This window comes from Pan troglodytes, chromosome 5 (assembly GCF_028858775.2).
Source record: "Pan troglodytes isolate AG18354 chromosome 5, NHGRI_mPanTro3-v2.0_pri, whole genome shotgun sequence".
In the NCBI taxonomy this organism is placed as follows: Eukaryota; Metazoa; Chordata; class Mammalia; order Primates; family Hominidae; genus Pan; species Pan troglodytes.
Genome location: NC_072403.2, coordinates 5867272 through 5893152, shown reverse-complemented (window position 1 = coordinate 5893152; position 25881 = coordinate 5867272). Strand labels below are relative to the sequence as shown.

At 38.5% G+C, this 25881-nt stretch overlaps 1 pseudogene; it reads right to left on the bottom strand.

The window, feature by feature from the left end:
* Window positions 1-1539: 1539 nt before the first annotated feature.
* LOC129144194 (protein capicua homolog) lies at window positions 1540-24619 on the bottom strand (annotated as a pseudogene).
* Window positions 24620-25881: the final 1262 nt, after the last annotated feature.

Sequence of the window (25881 nt, the reverse complement as noted above, 5' to 3'; positions counted from 1 at the left end):
TTCTGAAAAGTGAAAAGCTCTGAAGGTCCCACAATTCATGGTATGTACAGGGGCTCGGAGGAGGGAAACTGCCCAGCTTTCCCCCGGCACAGCTGCAGGGGTAGGGGGTATAGATAAGAGGAGCAGGCCTTGGCCAGGCGTGGTGGCTCACGCCTGTAATCCCAGCATTTTAGGAGGGGGAGGCAGGCAGATCACGATGTCAGGAGATCGAAATCAGCCTGGCCAAGATGATGAAGCCCCGTCTGTACTAAAAATACAAAAATTAGCCGGACGTGGTAGCGTGCACCTGTAATCCTAGCTACCCAGAAGGCTGAGGCAGGAGAATGGCGTGAACCCGGCGGGAAGAGGTTGCAGTGAGCCAAGATCGCACCACTGCACTCCAGCCTGGGTGACAGAGCAAGACTCGGTCTCAAAAAAAAAAAAAAAAAAAAAAAAAAGAGGCAGGCCTTACTCCATCCCAAACTGAAAGGATTAAATGGCTTTACCTGGGAGAAGATAACCATCCTGCCCTCCATTGCTGCCCCCACATACTGTCCATATTCTCAGGGGGTACTGTGAGTCCTGGGATCTTTGGGGTTGCCCACCTGCCTGTGGTAGTTATGGAGACCCCCAGGTGTTGAGGCAGGGCTGGGGTGTCCCCTTCCAACCAGGCTGTCAAGGCCCCAACTCTGGGGCAGAGGCAGTGGCAGGGCAGCCAGGGTTGCGCCAGAGCCTGAGCAGGTTGAGGTGGGGTCAGGCAGGGCTGGGAGTCAGGGCAGGGGCAGCAGCAGTGGACCCGCTATGCACACATCTTCTTCTCCAAGGTTTGTGTGCAGAACATCCTGCCCATGCTGCCCCAGCAGCTTCAGTTGGCACCTGCCCCAGTCCAGCCTCTGGGAACCATGCAGCAGCTCCCAGCGGCCCTGCACCCACCACCAGCATCCGTTTCACCTGCAGTTGAAGATCCGTGAGGTGCCCAGAAGATCATGCAGTCATCAGTCCCACGGAGCAGCCCGTGAGGCTGAGGCTCCTCCCACTGGACCGCCCCCCAACTGGCACCACTGCTGCCCCTGCCCCTACTCTCAGCCTCACGTGACTCTCGGGCAGAGGCAGTGGTGGGGCAGCCAGGGCAGCGTCAAGAGTCTGAGCCAGGTGAGGTGCGGTCAGGACCCCCACAGGGCTGGGAGTCAGGGCAGGGGCAGAACAAACCTTGGAGGGGAAGATGTGTGCATAGTGGGCCTGGAGGGCAGCTATGGCCTAGTGGACAGGAAGAAGCAGTGGGCCTGGAAGAGCTGCATGATCAGGGCCGGCACTGGTCTAGGGCACGTGCAGTGAAGAGGACAGCGCCTTCTCGGTCTCCGGTTCCCTGCGCCTGTCCTTGGCTTCTGCACCTGTACAGGCAAAGGGGAAGCTGTCCCCATCACACATGGGACACTTGGGGGTGTTGGGCTTTGGACTGCAGCTGGAGCATCTTCTCATCTTGCATTTGGGCGTGGTGGGGTCCTCCAGTGTGGGATCCATGTCCGTGGGGTTCCCTCTGCCCCGACCCCGAAAGCCCAGTCAGTTTCTCTTCAGGCTCTGCCCCCCGGGTGGCTCAGCCCAGCTCCTGCCTAGGAAAGCCTTAGTGTTGGGAGGGACCCTGATGACTGAGGAGCCTGGTAGCTCCAGGTTGCCCACACTTTCAGGTCTCTTGCACCAGAAGGTGGCGGGATCCATTGGGAGGAAACAGGTCACCTTGGAAGGCATCCCTGGGCCCCCCTCCCCAGGGGTAGGGGCCGTAGGGGGCCCGCTCTGCTGCCTTGACCAGACTCCTGGGCTTTGAAGGCTCCTGGGCCCAGTAAGAAGGAGGTGGGTGCCAAGGTTGAGGAGGAAGCATCCGAGTATGTGTAGGAGGAGGACAGGGTGGGACCATAGACTTTGCCAAAAGCTGCAGGTGGATCGGGGGACCCTGGGGGCTCAGGATCCAGCAAGGGGCGGCAGGAGTAAAGGAGGAAGGAATGACAGGTGCAAATACCTTCCCACCAAAGCCCTTGTTGCCCTCTGGCTCCTCTCCAGAGTTGTCCCCACTCTCAGTCGGTCACCCACTCCTTGAACTTGAGATCGGTGTCAGTGGTGCTAAAGCCATCATCAGCAATGACATCATCACCCCTTCCTCCTCATGGGTGACCGTGTTCTCCTCGTCACTCACTATGTCCTCACTGGCCATGTGCTGGGAATGAGCAGCTCAGGTGGGCAGCAGCAGGGCTGCCCACTGGTCACCTCCCTCACCAGGGGCTGCAAAGTGGCCTGGAGCTCCATACTGAGTAGAAGGCTTTGGGCCAGAGTATGATGCAGTGCCAGACACCACCTGTGTCAGTTCCCATAGTGCCTGACGGTCTATTTCCATGCCGTCCAGGCTGTATACCCCGCTGTGGGAGAAGGCTTGGGCCAGGCTGAGCCAGGTTCCCTGACTGTGTGCAGCCGTTCTGCCCCACAGAAGCTGCTCCTTGGTATCCGAGCTCTGGAGTGTTTGGGCTGCAACTGACAGGAGTTCAGAGGACACCCTAGGGGCAGTGCCAGTGCCCGTCTCTGATATGCTCTGCTCCCATGAGCCCTTGTTACACTCCTGCTAGCCCCTGGCTTGTGGGCTTGGCCTCTGAGCTGGACTTCTTTCAGTCCTTGTTGCAAGCGGGCCACCTTCACCTGGAAGGCCAGGTCGTGGTATTTCTGCGTCTCATTGGGCCCCAGGGTGTACCACCGCTCGCTCAGCATCTGGCTGATGGTCCAGTTATCCTGGTTGGGGTGACCCTGGTGAGCCCCGCCAGGGCCTGGTGCCGCTTGCTGAAGATCATGACCGCCACTCATGGGCCACCGGATGTGGTCCTTGTCCCATTTGTTGGGGCTGCTTCCATCCTTCTCAGAAGATGAGTCCTGTTCCTTGCGCAGGGCACTGAGGGACTGGGCCTGACATCATCTGAGTGGTAGAGGCAACTGGGTGTCAGGAGACATGATGGAGAGGAAAGCATCATCATGGTCATTCTCTGTCTCACTGTCCAGCAGGGACTCCCCTGAGGGGCCCAGGGCTCCTCCTCCATGGTGGGAGGTGAGCTTCTACCAGGTTCCACCACCCCCAAAGTGTGTGGGGTTGCGGGCCCTGGGCTTTCAGGGCAGGTGGCTCCAGGGGGCCGCCCAGGGTCAACACTGCCTGTCCCACCTGGTGGATGCTCATGAGCAACAGCTGCCAACTTGGCAGGTTGTTTTCTCTGGTTGGAGGCCACTGAGTGACTGGCAGGTTGCTGGCCTCGTGTGGCTGTAGGGAGGGGTCAGGAAGGGGATGGAGTACCAGGGGAACACGGCCGCAGAGTGACCTTCCACATTCCTCCACACGAACATGCTGATGCCACGGGAGGCCTCACTGAACGCAGGCCTGGGGGCCGAGTACTTGGTCCGGGCAGGGGGTTCCTGGCAGGGGCTCACACCTCCTCACCCTCTCCTCAGCCAAGGTGGCTTGGGCCCAGAGAAGGGGGGTTGGAGAGGAGCAGAAGGCCAGGCCTCAAGTTTTGTTTTTTTTGTTTGTTTTGTTTTTTGTTTTTGAAATGTAGTTTGACTCTTGTCACCCAGGCTGGAGTGCAGTGGCACGATCTCAGTGGCCTTCATACCTGGCTAATTTTTTGTATTTTTACTGGAGGTGGGGTTTTGCCATGTTGGCCAGGCTGGTCTTGACCTCCCGACCTCAGGTGATCCACCCACTTCAGCCTCCAAAAATGGGATTACAGGCATGAGCCACCGCTCCCAACTTCATTCATTTTTACTTGAAAAACTCCGTTAAGCATTTTTTAAAGGTAGACCTAGTAGTCCTGAATGCCCTCAGCTTTGTTTGTCGAGCAAACACGTTATTTCTTTTTTCTTTCTGAAGGACAGCTTTGTCAGACATAATATTAGTTGCTGGCAGTTTTTTTCTTTCAGAACTTTGAATGTATTATTCGATTCTGTCCTGACATGCAAAGTTTCTTTAACTTTTGACTATTTGATTATATTGTGACTTGGTGAGTATCTATTTGGTTTGAACCTCTTTAGGAATCTTTAAGCTTCATGGATTTAGATGTCTAAATCTTTCCCATGATTTAGGCAGTTTTCAGCCATTCTTTAAATAAGCTTTCTTCTCCTTTCTCTACTTTCCTTCTCAAACTCCCATAACCTGACAATGGTTTGCCTAATGGTGTCTTGTTGGCTTTCTTTTCTCTGTCTCGTTTTTTTCTTTTTCTTTTTTTTTGAGACAGAGTCATGCTCTGTCACCCAGGCTGGAGTGCAATGTGTGGTCTCAGCTCACATTGCACTCCAACCTCCGCCTCCTGGGTTCAAGCGATTCTCCTGCCTCAGCCTCCCAAGTAGCTGGGACTACAGGTGTGTGCCACCACACCCGGCTAATTTTTGTATTTTTAGTAGAGATGGGGTTTTGTCATGTTGGCCAGGCTGGTCTTGAACTCCTGACCTCTTAATCTGCCTGCCTCGGCCTCCCAAAGTGTTGGGATTACAGGCTTGAGCCACCACGCCCAGCCTTCTTTTCTCTTTTTTATTCCTTTTTTCTTTGTCCTCTGACTGGATAATTTCAGAAGATCTATATTCAAGTTTACAGATTCTCTCTCCTGTTGAAGTTTACTATTGTGTTATATCACCCAGTCTGGTCTTGAACTCCTGGGCTGAAGCAGTCCTCCCACCTTGGCCTCCCAAAGTGCTGAGTTTACAAGCATGAGCCACTGCATCCAGTCAGTCCCAGCACTTTGGGAAGCTGAGGTGGGAGGATCACTTAAGCTCAGGAGTTTGAGACCAGCCTGGGCAACATACTGAGAACTTGTCTCTATATTAAAAAAAAAAAAGTCTTTGGGAGGCCAAAGCGGGAGGATCACCTGAGGTCAGGAGTTCGAGACCAGCCTGGCAAACATGGCAAAACCCCATCTCTACTAAAAATACAAAAATTAGCCAGGTGTGGTGGCACACGCCTGTAGTGGTGGTGCATGCCTGTAGTCCCAGCTACTCAAGAGGCTGAGGCAGGAGAATCACTTGAACTGGGAGATGGAGGTTGCAGTGAGCTGAGATCGCACCAGTGCACTCCAGCCTGGGCAACAGAGTGAGACTCCATCTTATAAAAGGAAGAGAGAAAGAAAAGAAAAATTCCATATGTGAGTGTTTACTCCTGAGTTTTTGAGATTGTTATTAAGATCGTGCTCTACTGTGATGATTTGGGTTTGTTTGATAATCAGAAAAAAGCATATTCTTTTAGGTGTTCAGCCACACTGCTTTGGTGTCACAACTGCACATTGGTTTCACAGCTGCAGGACAAGTTCGAGCATCTTAAAATTATTCAACAGGAGGAGATAAGGAAGTTCGAGGAAGAGAAAAAACAACTGGAAGGAGAAATCATAGATTTTTATAAAATGAAAGCTGCCTCTGAAGCACTGCAGACTCAGCTGAGCACCGATACAAAGAAAGACAAACATCGTAAGAAGCAATAGTTTCTCTTACTATTCTGAGAGCCTTATCATTCTACATCCCATCTTCCTGTGAGTTTGTCTTTGTAGCATTTAACTCTAATTGCAGTTCTCTTTTTAAAAACTGGCTTGCTTATTGTATATTTTCCCCAATTAAAGCATGAACTCCTAGCAGGGCGTGGTGGCTCATGCCTGTAATCTCAGCACTGTGGGAGGCCGAGGTGGGTCGACTACCTGAGGTTAGGAGTTCGAGACTAGCCTGACCAACATGATGAAACGCTGTCTCTACTAAAAATACAAAAATTAGCTAGGCGTGGTGGCTGGGACCTGTAATCCCAGCTACTTGGGAGGCTGAGGCAGGAGAATCACTTGAACCCTGGAGGTGGAGGTTGCAGTGAGCCGAGATCTCACCATTACACTCCAGCCTGGGCGACAAGAGCAAAACTCCATCTCAAAAAAAAAAAAAAAAAAAAAAGAAAGGGTGAACTTGAAGGCAGGTCCTGTGTCCATCTTTTCAGATTCTGTATCCCAGCACTTAGGACATAGACAAACACGAAGATGACAATCGATAATTGCCAAAATGAAAAAAACAAAAGAAACATGTAACATCATGTAAAAGATGCTGGTTAGCTGGAGAAATTTCTTTACCATAGTCTTGCTTGTGGATCCAGTAGTGACTTTTACATTTTATATCTAAATAGAAGCTGGAGGCTTTGTTGGGTACTCATAGGCTAAAATATTATGTTATTTATTATAGAGTTAAATGCTACAAAGACAAATCTAATTAATAGGCCTATTTTCCTTTTTAAGTTCTACTCATAATTTCTTCATAGTTTTTATGATAAAAGGTTGGATTTTGATTAGAACTCCCATGCTTTTGTGTCAGAATTAAAACTGGTATTAGAATAAATAATTCAAAAGCTAGAGAAAGAGTACAATGAGAAGCCATGAGTTGCATTTGAATTATAATATTATGTCTTACAGATTTGGGGTATATGCTAAAGTTACCAAAGTTGTAGAAAATAAGGCCGGGCATTGTGGCTCACATCTGTAATTCCAGCACTTTGGGAGGCCGAGGTAGATGGATCATTTGAGGTCAGGAGTTCGAGACCAGCCTGGCCAACATGGTGAAACTCCGTCTGTACTAATAGTACAAAAATTAGCCAGGCGTGGTGGTGTGCACCTGTAGTCCTTGCTACTCAGAAAGCTGGGGCAGGAGAATCGCTTGTACCCAGGAGGCAGAGGTTGCAGTGAGCCGAGATTGTGCCACTGCACTCCAGCCTGGGTGACAGAGTGCTATGAGTCACCACACCTGGTATGAGCCACCGTGCCTGGCCCACAATGACTTTTACACATGTTGTTAAATCATCTTACAGATTTTATAATTTGGGGGAAGAAAAGTTTTACTAAATGGTCTTTTAATGGAAACTCTACAAGAACCAGAATCTTTGCTTTGTTCACTTATGTATCCATTCCTAGGCCTAGAAAAATGTCTGACACATAGCGGCAATTATTCATTGAATAAATGGACCCAGCGATAGTACATTAGCTATGCTATATGCATACATTAAAGATGTAGATTATTGACTTTCAAAAGATAATTAATGTAACTTCTTACTGCTTCTGAACATGTTTGTGAGTTATATTGCTGAGGGACCTTTATCTTCTCATTCTTTCATCTTAACCCAGTGTTATAAAATGGAAATCACCAATATTATTCCATATCTAAAATTAATATCTACCTTGTAAAAAATATCACTCTGCTGCATTTGACAATAGACTTTTTAGGTAATAATGATGCAATCCATAGGGTTTTTTGGGGGCACACAGGGATTCATGCTAACAGAACATTTTATTTTCTATTTTCCCAGAGCTGTAAAACATGAAATTGGGGTAGTATAAGGCATATTTTTACTCTTTTTAGAACTTTTTCTAAAAAAAATTAGTGTTTGTTCCCTATATAACTTTTAACTTTATAGGTAAATATTTGTCTCTTTCAGCTCCAGTTTTTTGTGAAATAGAGTTTTCAGATTTATGTAGCATGGAAAGTTTTAATACGTCAGAGTTACTGATTTTTGCCATTTTCTCAATTATTTCTTTTTTATCTTTAGTTGATTTTTTTGTAGTGACACATTTTGTTTCTAGTCTCATTTCCTTTTGTTTATATTCTATGTATATTTCGTTTTTGGTTACTATGAGAATTACATATAACATCCTAGAGTTATAACATTTTAATTTGAATTTATTTCAACTTAAGTTCAATCACATACCAAAATTCTACTGCTATACATATAGCTCTACTCTTTTTATGTTATTGATGTAACAAATTATATCTTTATTCATTGTATACCAGCTAACAGATTTACAATTACATTTTATGTATTTGCCTTTTAAATTATGTAAAAAATAAAAAGCAGAGTTACAAACCAAAATTACAATAGGACTGTTTTTATGTTTGTTTATGTATTTACCTTTACCAGAGAGCTTTGTATATTCATACAGCTTGCTTATTTACTTATATAGTTATTGCCTAGAGTTCATTTATTTCAACCTGAAGGACTTAACACTTCTTGAATGGCAAATTCAGGGATAAATGGATTTTTTTTCAGTTTAAAAAAAATCCGGAAATGTCTTAATTTCTCCCTCATTTTTGAAGGATAAGTTTTCCAGCTATAGATTTCTCAATTGACAGGTTTCTTCATTATTTTAAATATATAATCCACTGCCTACTGGCCTTCAAGGTTTCTGCTGAGAAATCAGCTGCTAATGTTATCTGGATCCCTATCTGTGAGAGTTGCTCTTCTCTCTGAGTTTTCAACATTCTCCCATTATCTTTTGTTTGTTTGTTTTTGAGACAAATAATTGTACATATTCATGGGATACAGAGTGATATTTTGATACATGTATACAATGTCCAATGATCAAATAAGGATAATTAGCATATCCATCACCTCAAATATTTGTCATTTATTTGTATTGTGAACAGTCAACATTCTTTCTTCTAGTTTTTTAAATTTATAAACATTTAAATTTTATTACAGAAATTTACATTTTTTGATTCTGAAAAAGTCATATATGTATGCAACATCGTTTTATCATTTATTTATATATTTATGCATCTTTCCTTTTAGTTTTGACAGAGATTTTCTATTTTATCATTATTTCAAAAGAACTCTTACCTGTATTTATTTATCAATTATATTTCCCTTGTTTTTTCCTAGTATATTAATTTATTTACTTATCTTCTAAAAATCCTCCATATAATCTGTTTATTTTGTTTCCTTTCTATAATTTCTTCAGTGATTAGTTCTGTTCTATTTTCCGTTAAAATATTTCAATCTCGTATGAATTTTTGTCAGATTAGAAATTTGGGGCATTTCTTAATTTCTCTATATTCTAGCTTTTGACTTTTTTTTTTCTGACCTAAGAGGTATTTAGAGCACATTTTAGATTTTTTATTTTGACTAATCATTTAAAATGTATACTAATCTTCAATTTAAATAAAAAACTGGTCTATAGTGACAAAAATTACAAATGAGCCTAACTAATAAATTATCAGCTGTGTTTATATGTATAAGCATGCACAGATTTTGGTAAATATGTACATAGTATATTGGTGAGCTTATTTTTATCATTCTTAACTCATTGTGTAGTCTAAACGTTGGGGAAAAAATAAAATACAATCAGATGGTGTGAATAAGAAAATTGTTCTAATGTTTGTAAACCAAGCAACTGTTTTAACTGCTCCCCTCTTCCTGATTGACTTCTAAAAGGGATTAATCCATATTGGGTCCTATCATATATGTCACGGTATAACATCTCCAGCTATAAAATGGAAATTTGAGAATAACTTTGCTGCTACTCAGATACATTTTATTTCAAAAACATACACTAAGGTGTTGCTGTTTTATCTTTCCAAAAACATATTCACACAGAAGTTTCAATCACACTGAGCCATATTTGAACAATCTTTCAAGGTCAGCTCTGGCATAAGCTAACATTATACCATTTAACTCAGAAATTTCTTTAGTATTTGATTAATGGGTTTATGTTTGATATGTAATGTAATTTTCTAATGCTAAATCAAGTGGTAATTTTGTTAGTCAAGTTGATTTAGTGGCTTGGGAAGAAAGCTTTTAATGTTTCCCTAATTTTTCTTACCTTTGACATGATCCTTCACATGTCTTATTTTGCTTAGTGATTTTTCTTTTTTTTTTTTTTTTGAGACAGGGTCTTACTCTACCACCCAGGCTTGAGTGCAGTGGTGCGATCACAGCTCATTGCAGCCTTGACCTCCCAGACTCAAGCTATTCTTCCACCTCAGCCTCCCAAGTAGCTGGTACTACAGGCACATGCCACCAAACTTGGCTAATTTTTGTATTTTTTGTAGAGACAGAGTTTTGCCAAATTCTCAGGCTGGTCTGGAATTTCTGGGCTCAAGTAATCCTGCCTTGGCCTCCCAACATGCTGATATTACAGACATAAGCCACAGTACCTGGCCAGTTTTCTTTTTTAAAAAATCTATTGGTTATTAATTTGAAGCCTTCCTTTTCATAGCTGTGCTCCTTAATTGGGAGCAAATATGAATGGACCACAACTTAGCCAATTTTCTATATACGATTTTGCATCCTAATTTAAAGGAATATTAATTCTTTCTTTTCCTCTTTCATTCCACAAACCTGTATTGACTACATCTAAGTTCTAAATGGTGCACTGGATGTTGAAAAAGTTGATGATGAGCAAGAACAAAATTCCTCCTTTCAGGAGACTTACAGTTCAATATGGGAAATACAATTTGTTAAAATATAAAAGTGCAATTTCCACTAATTTAAAATGCCACCTTTATGTTATTGTAATTTATATATATACTATATATATATACACACACACGTATATATACATGTCCATATACAGTGTGTGTGTGCACATGTACACACATGCATATGTGTATGTAATGCTCAGTATAAGCAATGTGCACAAATAAAATTAGCTAACAGAGATAGTATAGAGTGAGAGGAGAGGCAGATTAATCTTTGAGGAAAAGCACAATTTTATGGCTGAATGGAGAAAGCTGAGGTGGTTTCTAAGATGGAGAATAAGACGAAAAAGGTAAGTACGTTGTCTGACTGAATTCAAGAAAGAAGGGTAAAAGAGAAGAAAGTAGTGGTCTTATCATTAAATGCCACAGAGAGGTAAAGATAAAAGCAACATATTGTTTTGGGTTTGGTAATTTAAGGGTTACCAAATTCCGTTTTGGAGGAGGAACAGATTCCATGTCCACTAGAATGGAATGGACAAGAAATGGAGGAGGAAAATAGGTAGTTTTTCAAAAGTTTTCAAAAATATGAAAAGAAGAAATGAAATGGTACTTGGAAGAGATTGTTGAAATGGGAGAGACTATGGTGGCTTGTTTAGAAGCAGTTGAGATAGATCCAATTGAGATAGAGATATTGACTATATAAACAAAAGAATGACAAATTAATAGTGTAATGGATAACTTGACTTTGGCAAATATTGTGAATTTTTGTGAAAGTACAACTAAAAGACAATGTCACTCCAATAATCACCAGAGTAATCAATTTGCTTATTGCTGTCCCTTTAAATATAGTTCTCTGGTATCAACTAACATGTTTTTAACTAATGATGCTTCTTAAAGAAAAGGGAAAAGACCTTTTTCTTTCTTTCAGTCTTCAATGATTCACTGCTTCATCTCACTCCACCAAAGATAAATGAAATCTACATCTCTTATACATTAACAATGCATGACAATTTATAAATAGCTAAATTTTTGGAGCTAACTTTAAGTACCTGAATGGAATTTAAGCAACCCACTAATCTCCTTCTCACTTCTCAGTTATTTATCAAGTTTATGTCAAGGGACAAGGAAAAATTATCCAAACATTGTTTAAAACAATCATCATTAATTAGTAACACTTATCCAGGGGGTTTTTAACCTTTCCCCCACTCAAGGATTATTCTAATGTTAGAGTAGAATAAAAAAATAAGTGCAGCGATGCTGACTCTTCCAAGCTTAACATTTCTCACAAGTCAATTAGCTTTGTACTGGGAGGAAGGCGTGAAGGGCTGCTTGCGGTAGTTGTGTAGCAGCAGCACAATGGCCGCAGACAAGGAAAACAGTTTCTAGGAATTCCTCGTATATAATTTTATATTTTTGACAAGATTAATGACCCATGCTCCCTTCCTCTCCATTTCTTTTTTTGGAATTCTGTTGCTATGTAGTTACTATATTTTATTAAAGGAAATTAGCCTTATCTCTTATTATATTTTATTAAAGAAAATTATTATATTATTCCTTTATATTTTTATTAAAGGATTTTATTATTATTATTATTAAACGAAATTAGCCTTATCTCTTATTATATTTTTTATGACCTTCAAAGTAGTGTCTCTGCTTAAAAGTGTACCCTGGCCAAGCGTGGTGGCTCACGCCTGTAACTCCAGCACTTTGGGAGGCCGAGGCGCGTGGATCACGAGGTCAGGAGATCGAGACCATCCTGGCTAACACGGTGAAACCCCGTCTGTACTAAAAATACAAAAAATTAGCAGGGCATAGTGGCGGGCGCCTGTAGTCCCAGCTACTCAGGAGGCTCAGGCAGGAGAATGGCGTGAACCCGGGAGACGGAGCTTGCGGTGAGCTGAGATCGCACCGCTGCACTCCAGCCTGGGCGACAGAGCAAGACTCCGTCTCAAAAAAAAAAAAAAAGTGTACCCTGAAGCACACATCAAGCGACATGTAGAGTTCATAAATTCTGGCCAAATGGTCATACCTCAAACCTCATCAGCACTAAGGCTCTTTACTTGCACTGACAAATATGAATGCTGGGGAATTTGGAAATGATATATAATATATAATATTATATATATAATAGATATAATATATAATATTATATATATAATAGATATAATATATAATATTATATATATAATAGATATATAATATATAATATATATAATAGATATATAATATGTATGTAATAGATATACAATATATAATATTATATATAATAGATATCTATAATATATAATATATATATTATATATAATAGATATATCTATTATAGATAATAGATATCTATTATATATAATAGATATCTATTATCTATAATAGATATATCTATTATATATAATAGATATATATTATCTATAATAGATATATAATATTATATATAATAGATATATAATATATAATAGATATATAATATTATATATAATAGATATATAATATATAATAGATATATAATATTATATATAAAAGATATATAATATATAATAGATATATAATATTATATATAATAGATATATAATATTATATATAATAGATATATAATATTATATATATAATAGATATATAATATATAACTTTCCATGTGATTTTCCTCTTAATTTTTTTCTAGCTGATCCATATGAATTCCTCTTATTAAGAAAAATAAAGCATCCAGGATTCAATGAAGAACTATCACCTTGTTAATCATTCAGAAACATGTTGCAGACTTAAGCCATTTTTGATATAGATACTGAAACAATTACTTGCTAAGAGCAAACTTGAAGGTATAGATAAGGCCCTGAGTCATCTTCCTGAGCTGAATGATAGTTAAGCTGAATGTACGTATAAAATATGATTTTCTAACCGCTTGCTCGCCAACAAGGAAAACTTTTAAGTGGAGCAGAACCTGAATAGACAAGACATTTCTTTCTTTTGGTAGAAAATGATTTACCATCACTGTCTAGTTAATTGTAGACTACGTAATTTTAACTTTGTGATTTATTGCCGGAGACATTTTCTTCTGTACTGTAAAGTGTGTGTCAAAAAAAATAGCAATTTTGGAGGATTAGGGGAGTTTGATAAATTGCCTGCAATTCTGGCAGTATGAACTGCATATTAATTTCTCTCTTTCAAGAACATTTTAATTTATTAATTCCTTACAAAAACTCCCTAAACTTTGGAACAGCTCTCAATTGCCTGTATTCTTTTTTTTCTTATTATGGTACTCTTCTAGAGATTTGGCTTGCATCTATGAATAAGCCAGGACATCTTCAGAAATTGTCTGATTAAAAACACCACCAATGGAGTTTCATTAAATTTGTATTGCTCTGACTAGTGAAACACACACATCTATGTTGCTGAGGATATTTTACTGCAGTTTGAGTTGTAATAATAGCTCTGTTTAAGATCCGTCAGTCACTTGAATCTTCTCTAAGGCTTTGTATGTTAGAAGTTAATTTGCTTTCTTACAAGGCCACATTCTATCTTGTAACTAAACAACTGAATTTTATGTCTTAGCATAGATGGTTTATTAGTTTCTGGTTTTTCTTTAGTAAGAATCCTATAAAAAACACTAGTATTTTTCTCTGAGTTTAAAATTCAACACATGCCTACTGATATGGTTAGGCTTTGTATCCCCACCTGAATCTCATCTTGAATTGTAATCCCCATAGCCCCCATAATCCCCACAGGTCAAGGGAGAGACTAGGTGGAGGTAATTGAATCATGGGGGCAGTTTCCCCTGTGCTGTTCTTGTGATAGTGAGTTCTCACGAGATTTGATGGTTTTATAAGGGATTCTTTCCCCTTTGCTCGGCACTTCTTCATGCTGCCTTGCGAAGAAGCTGGCTTGCTTCCTCTTTGTCTTCCGCCATGATTGTAGATTTCCTGAGACCTTCCAAGCTGTGCTGAATTGTGAGCCAATTAAACTTCTTTCCTTTATAAATTACCCAGTCTTGGGCAGTTCTTTATAGCAGTATGAAAACAGACAAATACACCTACTATGTAAAACTTAAAATACAAAAAAACAAAACATCTCACTAACATAGGAGCTAATATTTTGGTGTACTTTGTTTAGTATTTTATATTAAAAATATGTACACATATATTTATATATAATTAAGAACATGTATGTACAATCGTGCATACATCATGTACATACATCTACTTAAGAAAATAGCTATGTAATATACCATTACTCAACTAGATTATAATTTTTTCTCCATTTTTTAATTGTAATTTATCATTTTCTACTTTTTTGTTTCCTCATTTTTATTGCATAATATTTAATTATGCAAAAAATACATTAAATACATTGAAAATATATAGTGTAGCTATAAGAATAAAGAATGATGGTAAAACAAATGCTAATACCCACTACCTGACTTAAAGAATATGATACTATTTTTTTCCAATTGAAATCCCCTCAACTACTCAGAATTACTGCTATCCCTTTTATCCTTTCATTAATTTTCTTCTAGTTTTCTCACATGTGAATCTATTTCTAAATACATTTCTTTATTTTGCAAGTTTTTGGACTTCATATAAATGTAACCATATTGTATATATTCTTCTTCAGCTTCTTTTTCACTAAACAATATGTTTTGCTGATACTTACATTCATATGTACAGTAATAGTTGATTTATTTTAATGGCTATATATTATTCCATTGTTAGAATACACCAGGATTTATTTTTACTTATTTTTTTTGCTGGAAAATTGGTTGTCTTTTTTATTTTTTGATATAACAAACAATGTTGTCATCATTTTGTATTTACTTCCTAGTCCACTCCTGTAAGTTTCTCTTGAGTACATACTAGCAATGAAGATGCTGAGTCACTGCATATACATACTCACAACTTTATTCTATAATGTAATATTCTATAAAGTAGCTGTATCAGTTTATACTTTAACCAGTAATGGACAAGATTTTCTGTTACTTCCCATCTTTGTTAATTATTACTTTTAGACTCTAACTTTTATCAGGCTCACGGATGTAAAAAGCATCTCAGGGTGGTTTTAATTTGCATTTATCTGCTCATCTATGAAGATGAGCTTCTTTTCATATAATTATGAGTCATTATTTTTGTTTTGCCTTCTTTTGTTTATGCATTTTGCTTGTTCTATGTCTTATTTTTCCTGTTGATTTTTGGGAGTTCATATATATTCTAAATGTATATTTATTCACTCATATATGTGTTGCAAATATTACAGTTTATGATTTGTCACCTTATGATATCATCCAAATAGAGAAGCTTTATATTTTGATGTAGTCATATGTTCATTTTTCCTCCTTAATGTTTGTTTTTCTTGGTTCTATGACCTACCAAAAGTAACAAAAATTCTCATTTATTTTTAATCTAAATGTTTTAAGTATTTTCCTGGAATTCACCTTGAATTGATTTCTATTGGAGATAGGTATCCAATCTAATTTGCCTCATATGGATAACCACTTGTTCTATTACTGCTGTAACAAATTTCTACAAACTAAGTGACCTAAAATCACACAAACTTGTCATCTTACAGTGTACACAAGTCAGAAATCAGGCATGAATTTTAGTGAACTAAAATCAAGTTGTCGACAGGCATGTTTCTTTATGGCGGCTAGGGTAGAATCCATATCCTGGTCTTTTCTATCTTCTAGAGAACATCAGCATTCCTTTTCTCATTGCCTCTCCTCTCTCTTTTTAAAGCTGGCAATGTCACATTTCTCTGACCATTCTTTCATTGTCACATCTCTCTCTGGACTCAGCTAAGAAAGGTTCTCCATTTTTAAGAACTCATGTGATTAGACTGGGCCCATCTGGATAACCCAGGAAGATCTCTCCATCTTGGTTTGCATCCTTAATCACATCTGATAAGCCTTTATTGCATTCAGTGTAACATATTCACAGGTTCCAGGGTTAGGCATGGGCATCTTTGAGGGCCATTATTCTCCCTACCACATTATTTGCCTAGCATCTTTCATTATATTGTCCATCTATTTACTTACTGATTTCTAATGACATCCAAATCAGTTACAACATTTTATGTAAGCATTGTTTTTATTTTTATGTTATTCCACTAGTCTATTTTTCTACTCATGAATTATGGTACATGAGTTTATTTTTGCAACTTTAAGCTCAATAACGTTTTAAGATTTCCTCAACTTTCTTTTTCCACTTCTTCAGACGTTGACTCTTTTGGCCCTTTGGTCTTCTATACACATTTTAGAAATGCTTCGTTGAGGACTAAGAGGAATGCTAAGATGTTGATAGGAATTTCATTGAATTTTGGGTATATTGGCATGCTACAATGCTTAGTGTTTTATACATGAAAATAATATATCCCTTCCTCTTTTCCTAGTATCATGAGACATTTGTTAGGCAGACATGAATATTGAGTTGTATCAAATGTGTTTTTCTGCATTATTGTGGTGGTGATGTGATTTAGCTCCTTTAATTTGTTAATGTAATGAATTACATTTGTAGATTGCTCTAACTATTGAAACAAGCTTGAATTTCTGGAATAAGCCCAATGTGATATTTATTCAACAAATATTCATTGAGTATACCTAGTATATAACATGCTTTAAGAATACACCAGTGAACCAAACAGAAATATCTGACATTACAGAACTTAACATTCCAGTATTTGGAGACAGATGATAAAAAAGTGAACATGTATATTTACAGTTTGTCAAGGAATGATAAATGAAGACTCTTAAAGTAGATGGGGAATTGGGAGTGAAGTCTGTAATTTAAATAGGGTGGGCAGGAAAGCTTCACAGAGAATGGGACATTTAAGAATAGACTTGAAGGACAGGCAAGAGCAATCTCTATGTTTATATGGGAGAAAAGGTTCCAGGCAGATGCAGTAACAATGGCAAATATCCTGAAGTAGGATCATGCTGGAGTTTTTGTGGAGCAGCAAGGAGGCTAGTGTGACTGCCACAGAATCACCCAAGGGAAGATGAGAAGATCAGACCAGACCAGCACTTGGGCATCTAATGGGAAAAGTTTCTCAAGCCATCATAAAAATTTCACTTTTACTATAAATACTATGAGAAACCATGGGATGTTTTACAGTAAGAAAGGTGGCATAATATGTTACATGTTTTAAACAAACTGTATAGCTTCTGAGTTGAAATAGATTGTAGGGGCTCATGGCAGAAGCAGAGGGAAAATTTAGGAGACTACTGTAAAGAATATCATGAAAAGAACAAACAACGCTATGTAACATGCTTAAATGGACTGAAGAAGATGTATAAAATCAAAATGATGTTACCTTCACACCTTGAATCAGTACGATAAACCCCCCTCCCCAATCACAAAAGAAAAACTAAACACAAAAACCAGGCTTTGGTTGCTCAGACAATTTTACAGGTGAGTTCTAGCAAACATGCAAAGAACGTTTAATTGCACTGTTACAGAAATTCTTCTGGAGACAAGAAAATAAGACACATCACCCAACCAATTTCATGATAACAATGTCAATGTATAATAACAGAAAAAGTGGATCTCCAAAGAAATAAATTTATTTGGAAATAAACAAGGATTATAATCTGAGATATTTGTGCTATGATCAATCATAGGTGCATCCCAAGAGGTTGAGGTAAGGAAAATATTTAAAGACAAAAAGAAGTCTATGCAAGCTGTTTTGAAACAAACATCATTGGTCACAGGGCCTGATGCAGAAGCTGGTGTTAACTTACTGGCAGAAACAGCCATTGCTAGGCAAGTGTTCTTGTGAGGGTGGCTTATCTGAAATGCTGCAGTCTTGAGGAATTTTTTATGATAGGTCCTATTATAGAGACACTTACAGGATGAGCTGGACAAACAGAGTGTGCTGGGTGGGCAGAAATTTCTTGTGAGTTTATAGAAAGTCCTTGTGATAGTGCTTATCGTGGACACACACACAAGATCCTCTTTTTCATGACCCGGCTCCACTTTGCTTTGGGTCTGATGTAAGTGACTTTGCCTTGTCATTGGCAACTTTCACTGTAGTATAATCTGCACATTAAAGTTACCTAACAATAGTACAAAGAAAGAAAATTAAAGGGATATCTCTTTCAAAAATATAAACCCCAAAATTGTTAGGAAATTGTAGTGAATATAAAAGATAATTCATTATAATAGACATCTCAAGCTTCACAGAATTCTGACCTTTGCTACACTCTCATCCACAATCTTTTCTCCTAGTAAATGGCAGCTCCTTCTGTTAAGTTGCTGAGGCTTCTTATTGCTTTTTTCTTCAAATAACAGTCAGAACTGAACAACTGTAATCATCCTAGTCCATACAATTGTTATATTTTCATTTAAAGAAGATCAATGTGTGATTTTTAAAATATATTTCTGGACAATTCTTTATATTTTAATAGTAGTCAGAATTTGATCAGGAAAACAGAAGACATCCTAAGTATTATAATGATAAAAGTTTAATATTAATTAGGGCCTTATGCTATTATTGGAGGAGCTTGATGAATAGATATTAGAAAAGCAGCTAGACAAAATCAGAAGAGGTCTGTTTTATATCAGAGATCTTAGCCTGACAGTCTAGAGTGTGGGCACAGAACCCAAGCTTATAGGAATTTCTGAAAGGTCTGTAAATCTTATCCAGATGGACAGTGGGAGCTCATAAAGAATTCTGCAAGCCATCACATCTGTCAAACCTGCTATGTCTAATCCTTAAGCCTGCTTTATGTGAAGACCTCCTCTTCACTCCTCACTTCCAGCTCTCATGAGTTTCTTTCATAGGCAAACCCAAACCTGGAACAATGTGCCTGAAGACTCCGGGTGACACAGTACCCAGACTTAAATAGGAGGGGAGCCATGGTGGAAGTGGCCATCCAGCACAATTTTCTTGGTCTTTACTCATAGTTTTGATTCCTTAAAAAAATTAACCACATTAAAATATGTGTTTCATAATCTACATCTAATAATACAAATATTTAAAGTCTTTTCAAGTTTGAATACGCTACCCATGTTGCTGCTACCCCCATTTTGTGTGTGCGATTTTTTTGTGTGTGTTAGAAGCTCATGACCTTTGAAACCTGCTCTTATGAGCTTACTTCGATGATTTATTTGTCCAGAGAGGATTTTTTTTCCTACCTAGCATTTTGGACTCCTATCAACCTGAGACCATTTTGAATTAAATTCTCAGCTTTCAAATTTGGAAGCCACACAGATTGTGTGAGTTCAGGCTGAAACCTGTTTGAGGGCTGGATTCTGGCTATAAACTCCACAGGGAACATTTTCTCTCTCCACTCAGATCTGAGACCATAGGGAAATTTATTTGCTAGCTCTCTTTGAAGGTTTATTTTATTTATTTTTTAAATTTCTAGTACACGTGCTCACTGAAGGTGTAATACTTATGTGAGAATCTCAAAATCATTTCTGTTCTTTGTATGACCCTGGTTTTGTTTCCTCCTGCTCTCTTACTTTCAGTGTGTCTCAGTATGTCTGCTCAATATGCCATCTTAAATTTCAACTGAGGGTGGATCTTCTTCCCAGCTCACTCACATGGTTCTTAGCTAGATTCAGTTTCTCTCCATTTGTAGGACTGAGGACCTCAGTTCTTCACTTAGGGTTGGCTACAGGTAATCATCAATTTCTTGTAACAGGACTTACACTGGGCCACTGACAGCATGCCAGTTGGCTTCATTCAAATGAGAGGGCAAGAGAAAGAGAGAGAGGGAGAGGGCACAAGATGAAATTCACAGTATCTTATAATCTAATCTCAGAAGTGGCATCTCATTACTTCTGTTCTATTCTATTCAATAGAAACAAGTACCTGGGACCAGCTTATACTATAGGAAAGAGATTATATAAGGGTATAAATACCGAGAGGTAGAGATCATCAAGAGCCATTCTGGTGGCAGCCACAATATCTTATCCAGAATATTTCTTATTCAGGCCTTCAAATGTGCTGTCTTTTCTGGTCTAATGGAAATGAACCTTCCTTCCATACAATTTCTTCTCCTAAATTGTACTCTGGCTCTCTTATCACATACAAACGTCTATGTTAGGTATTTGTGTCTGTCTTGATTCTTGGTAGGCTTTTAAACTCTGTGAATGTTGGACTGTGATGTAGACATCATTTCACCGCACACTCTGTAACCAACAAACCTTAGCAGCTTATTCAGTAAGCACATAGTTGGCTCTTAATGAGTATTGCTTAAATTGATGAATTGAATTAGTATTTTACCTTCTCTGTTGCTTAGCTAAGCAGAAGAATTTGTCAATTTTTAAATTTAGTGACTGGTTCTATTAAAAGTTACCTTTGTCTATATCATTTTGTTATACTAAAGCACAAATGTATAAGGTCAAAAAACATTCTCAAGATTTCGTTTAAACCACAGCCCTCAGTTGTGTATATTTATCTCTTGTTTTCATATGCAAGATTTCTCCTGAAATGGGCAGCAATTACAAGAGTTTTTTTCTCTTCTGAACTAAGAAAATAAATATTTAATTCACAAGTTTAGAAAAGTGAACCTGAAAAATCACAGGGCTAGGTGGGTTATGAGGCCCACTGGTACATGATAGTGTTGAATGTGAATTAGAATGAACTCCGTGGATTAGAATCTCAGACCATAGGCAAACATTTACTTGTTTTAGAATGAGCACATTTGAGTCTGCAATAAGTATTACTATTTTTAAGTTGAAAATGTAATTGGTTTCTAATAATAACCATATTGGCTAGCATTATTTCAATCGTGTTTAATGTTTTCCAATGTCATTTCATGTCAGATATCTCTTTTGATTCTTAGTAACAATTTGGACAAGACAGCAAATGCTATTGTCCAAGTTTTCTAAAGAAGAATCTGAAGTGAAATGACATCAAGAGACCTATCAAGACCTGTATCCAGGAAAAGGTAAATCTGAGCTGAAATTGTAGCCCTTGTAAATTACCTACGTGACATACCAGATAGTGTTCATGATCCATTTAGTACTCTGTTCTAAAAATGAGACAATATCCATTTATTCACTTGTTTATTTATTTAGTGTTTGTTCAGCCCTTACTGCATATTCCAGGCACTATTCTGACTGTGGCAGGAGTAAACAAACAGGCATGGTTCTTACTTGCATGTAATTACAGTCTTATAGTGAAAACAAGTGTTAAACAACAAAATCTCCCAATTATTTTAAAATTATAAACTTGATTCGATACTATGTGGCCATATAATTGTTCCTAATTTGGTTAGAGAAGGGAGGCAGTTAGGGAAGCCTTCCCTGAGTTAGTGCCATTTAACCTGATTTATGATAGATGATAAGTCATTTGTCAGGGGAAAAATACTCCAGGAATAAAGAACAGGTACAAAGGTCAGGTTCTGGGAAGAGCTTGTCTTGGTCCAGGAACTAAAAAATGTTAGAGTGGCTGGATCTGGGAAAGAGACAAAGAGTTATTAAATGAGGCAGCAGGCTTCAGCAGGTGCCACATTGCTCAGGGCCTTGTAGGCCATGCTAAGGATTTGGGATGTTAATGTCAGTACAAACAATTGAGTCATAAGCAGAAAGTAAAAGCATGATTGCATCAAATGTTATTCTCTAAACAGTAATTTTATAAATACAGGTTAAATGTGTGTGGTCCCAGCTACTCAGGAGGTCCCAGCTACTCAGTATTCCTTTTCAACAAATATTAGATGCCTACTATTAGCCAGGTACAGCCCTTAGCTACTTTGAATGAAGCATATATTACAAACTGGCAGAATTTCTTAAACAAAGAATCTAAAGTTGTTTATACACCATAATCTCGGTATTTTATAAATTTCTTGAAATTATTTTTATTTACACTGCTTTGCAGAATTTTAACTGGCTTTGAAATAAACAATGACAATAGTCCTCCATGTTACTAGTTTCAAATTTTCCCAATACCTACTAAGACATTACTTAATCCACAGATTTACTGTCAATAATTTGTATCAAATTGTGATAACATATTTGAAATTAATATTTCAAATTAAAGCAAAATCACAAATTTATGCTTTATATTATGAATGAGATTCACAAAAGGAGCATGATAATATATTCTCTTGTCATTGCATATAAAATAATAACATATAGAGTATGAATCAATAATTTTTCAAATACAAAGCTATTACAATTAGGAATACAAAGAAATCATAATTAGGAATACTTCTACAATATTAACACACAATAGTGGTAACACTTGCAAAATGATGGTGGTGTTTTTTTTTTTTTTCTTTTCCCGACAGAGTCTTGCTCTTGTTGCCCAGGCTGGAGTGCAATGGCGTGATTTTGGCTCACTGTAAACTCCACTTCCTGGGTTCAAGCGATTCTCCTGCCTCAGCCTCCCTAGTGGCTGGTATTACAGGTGCCTGCCACCACACCCAGCTAATTTTTGTATTTTTAGAAGAGATGGGGGTTTCACCATGTTGGCCAGCCTGGTCCCGAACTCCTGACCTTAGGTGATCCACCAGCATCGGTCTCCCAAAGTGCTGGGATTACAGGTGTGAGCCACTGCGTCCAGCCAGTGGTGGGTCTCATATCTCAATGTGGACTTTTACTAACTCCCGATGCCTCAGTTTCCTCATCAGTTGAAAGGAATGAATGAAAGATATGTGTTTTTCATATTACCAGGTAGATGATAAGGAGATTTTAATTTTCTTTTTTTTTTAACTTTTCTTTTAAGTTTAGGGGCATTTGTTACATACGTAAACTGGTGTCACAGGGGGTTATTGTACAGATTATTTCATCACCCAGGTATTAAACCTAGTACCCAATAGTTATCTTTTCTGCTTCTCTTCCTTTTCTCACCCTCCACCCTCAAGTAGACCCCAGTGTCTGTTTTATTCTTTGTGTTCATTAGTTCTCATCATTTAGCTCCCACTTATAACTGAGAGTATGCTGTATTTGGTTTTCTGTTCCTGCATTAGTTTGCTAAGGATAATAGAAGGTCCATCATATTCCAGCAAAAGACATGATATCATTTTTTAATGGCGGCATAGTATTCCATGGTGTATATGTACCACATTTTCTTTATCCAATCTGTCATTGATGGGCATTTAGGTTGATCCTATACTTTTGCTATTGTGAACAGTGCTGCAATGAACATTTGTATGCATGTGTCTTTATGGTAGAATGGTTTATATTCATCTGGGTATATACCCAGTAGTGGGATTACTGGGTCGAATGGTAGCTCTGCTTTTAGCTCTTTGAGGAATCACTATTCTTTGCACAATGATTGAACTGATTTGCACACCCACCAACAGTGTATAAGCATTCCCTTTTCTCCATAGACTCACTAGCATCTGTTATTTTTTGACTTTTTAATGATAGCTATTCTGACTGGTGTGAGATGGTATCTCATTATGGTTTTGATTTGCATTTCTCTAATGATCAGTGATGTTGAACTTTTTTTTGTATGTTTGTTGGCTGCATGCATGTATTCTTTTGAAAAGTGTCTGTTCATTCCCTTTGACCAATTTTAATGGGGTTGATTGTTTTTCTTTTGTAAATTTCTTTACATGCGAAATGTTTTTATTACTAAGTTGAGCTGCCTCATTCTTAGTATGGTTTTTCACTTTAAAAAGCATAAAGGTGGACATGGTGGCATATGCTAGTAATCCCAACTACTGGGGAGACTAATACAGGAGGGTTGCTTGAGCCCAGGAGTTCAAGGTTATAATGTGCTATGATCATGACTGAACAACCACTGTACTGCAGCCTGGGCAGAGTGACATAGTGAAACCATATCTCTAAAAAAATAGAAAATGTAATTTAAATCTTTAAATACATATGTATATGTGTGTATATATGTATATATATTGCATATATCAAAAATGGTTTGTAGTTTCCATTCACAGCACATAGTAAAATGTCTTAACCTCCTCCCTCCTCCCTATGTGTGTTTTTCTAAGTGTGTGTCTTTTTTACCTTAATTTTTCTCTTAGTGTCTCATAATCTTCTTAGGTCTCCCTCTTTCTTCTGTCTTTCACACACACACACACACACACGCACGCATACACACATGTACCTTGAAAAATAGCTTTTCTTTTTCTTAAAACTTCCCAAAGCTTTCATAAAATTAGCCCTCAGGCACTCTTACGTATCTCATCCACTCTTCTTCCTCTCTCCCCTTCCTGAAGCCATTTGTAACTTACTCTATTACACTAGGAAGGGGAAGCAAATATTCATATTATTTTCTTGTTATATCCTTAGCATTACTAGACCTTTGTGGTTTCTATGGATGAGGGACATGATATTTATTAATTTATTCTAAACTTCAGTCACTCATAATATACCCTTTTATTCCTCCTTCTTCTGTGATATTGGGAGTGTATAGTTGTCATTGTGACAAACCCTTTGCTGTCAGTATCTATAGTGGATGGGGAGAAAAGGAGGGCTTTGCCAATCATCATCTCCAGTGCATTTCCCACTGTCAGCGTCATTGTCTAATGCTGTTGGCATCCACACAGCCTAAGGGAACCGTTTAAGTGAGTGACTCCCTCCCTTCACTTCAGCCCATCACTTGAGCATTTCTCTCCCTTGAAAAAAGACAGGTTGTGCTTCTAAGACTTGAGTAATTCTGAATATAATTGAGGACTAGATGTTCCTGTTTTATATCCTACAGGGCTGGCATCTCTAATGCTGAAAGTACAACAAAGTGCAGTGGTAGTCACTGAGTGTTCAGCCATGCTGGGTCATCAAAATAAAAGGAGATCGTCTTCCCATTCCTATCAATGGCCTCATCTCTACCAGATATATAACTGGAAAAACAATGCATTTGCTTAAACATCCACAGTGAGCCACACTTGTTCGGTGTTGTGGGGAAATGATACAGAAGCATCCTTGTTTATTAAGGATCCAATTTTGATAGGCTGAGGCATATTTTTCCTCCCAAGTCTGCACATGGTCATGCATTAAATATTAATGAGCATCTTCTCTCTATCAGGCTTTGGGGGATATGTTCACCTCTTGGGAGGTGAACATGATAAATAAGATCCTTTCTCTCATGTAGCATTCTCTCCATTCTTTTTTTTTTTTTTTTTTTGATAGGGACTAGCTCTGTCACCTAGGCTAGAGTGCAGTGGTGCAAACATGACTCACTGCAGCCTTGACCTCATTGACTCAAGTGATCCTCAAGTGATCCTCTTGCCTCCACAACATCCAGCTAACTTTTAAAAAATTTTTTGAAGAGAAGGTTTTGCCATGTTGCCTCAGCCTCCTGAAGTGGTGGGATTACAGGTGTGAGCCACTGCATCTGGCCATGTTTTCTTTCCATTCTTATGGAAGGCAGTAGTCAGCAAAACAGTTAATCAATTGAGAATATATTAGGTTGTTATAGGAACCATGAAAAAATAAAATAGAGTGTGTAAAGAAGGCTTGATGGCCAGGAAGCTTTTACAGGGAAGTGACATTTGAACTGAGACCAAATACTTAAAGAAGCCAGTTCTTTGAAGAGTTGATGGGAAAGTATTCCAAGAAGTGGGAATGGCAAGGGGAAAGGACTTAAGATGTAACCTCAGAATGATTAAGGAGGAGCATGGTACAAGAGGATGTCAGAAACATAGCCAGGAAAGAGAGCTATGCTTAAGTATTAGGATTTTATTCTTTGCAAAGGAAAAGCCCATTGAAGCTTTAAAGCAAGGACCTAAGAGTTAACATAATTTTTTTAAGGTACCTTAAAAATTTTGCTGAATGAAGAATTCAT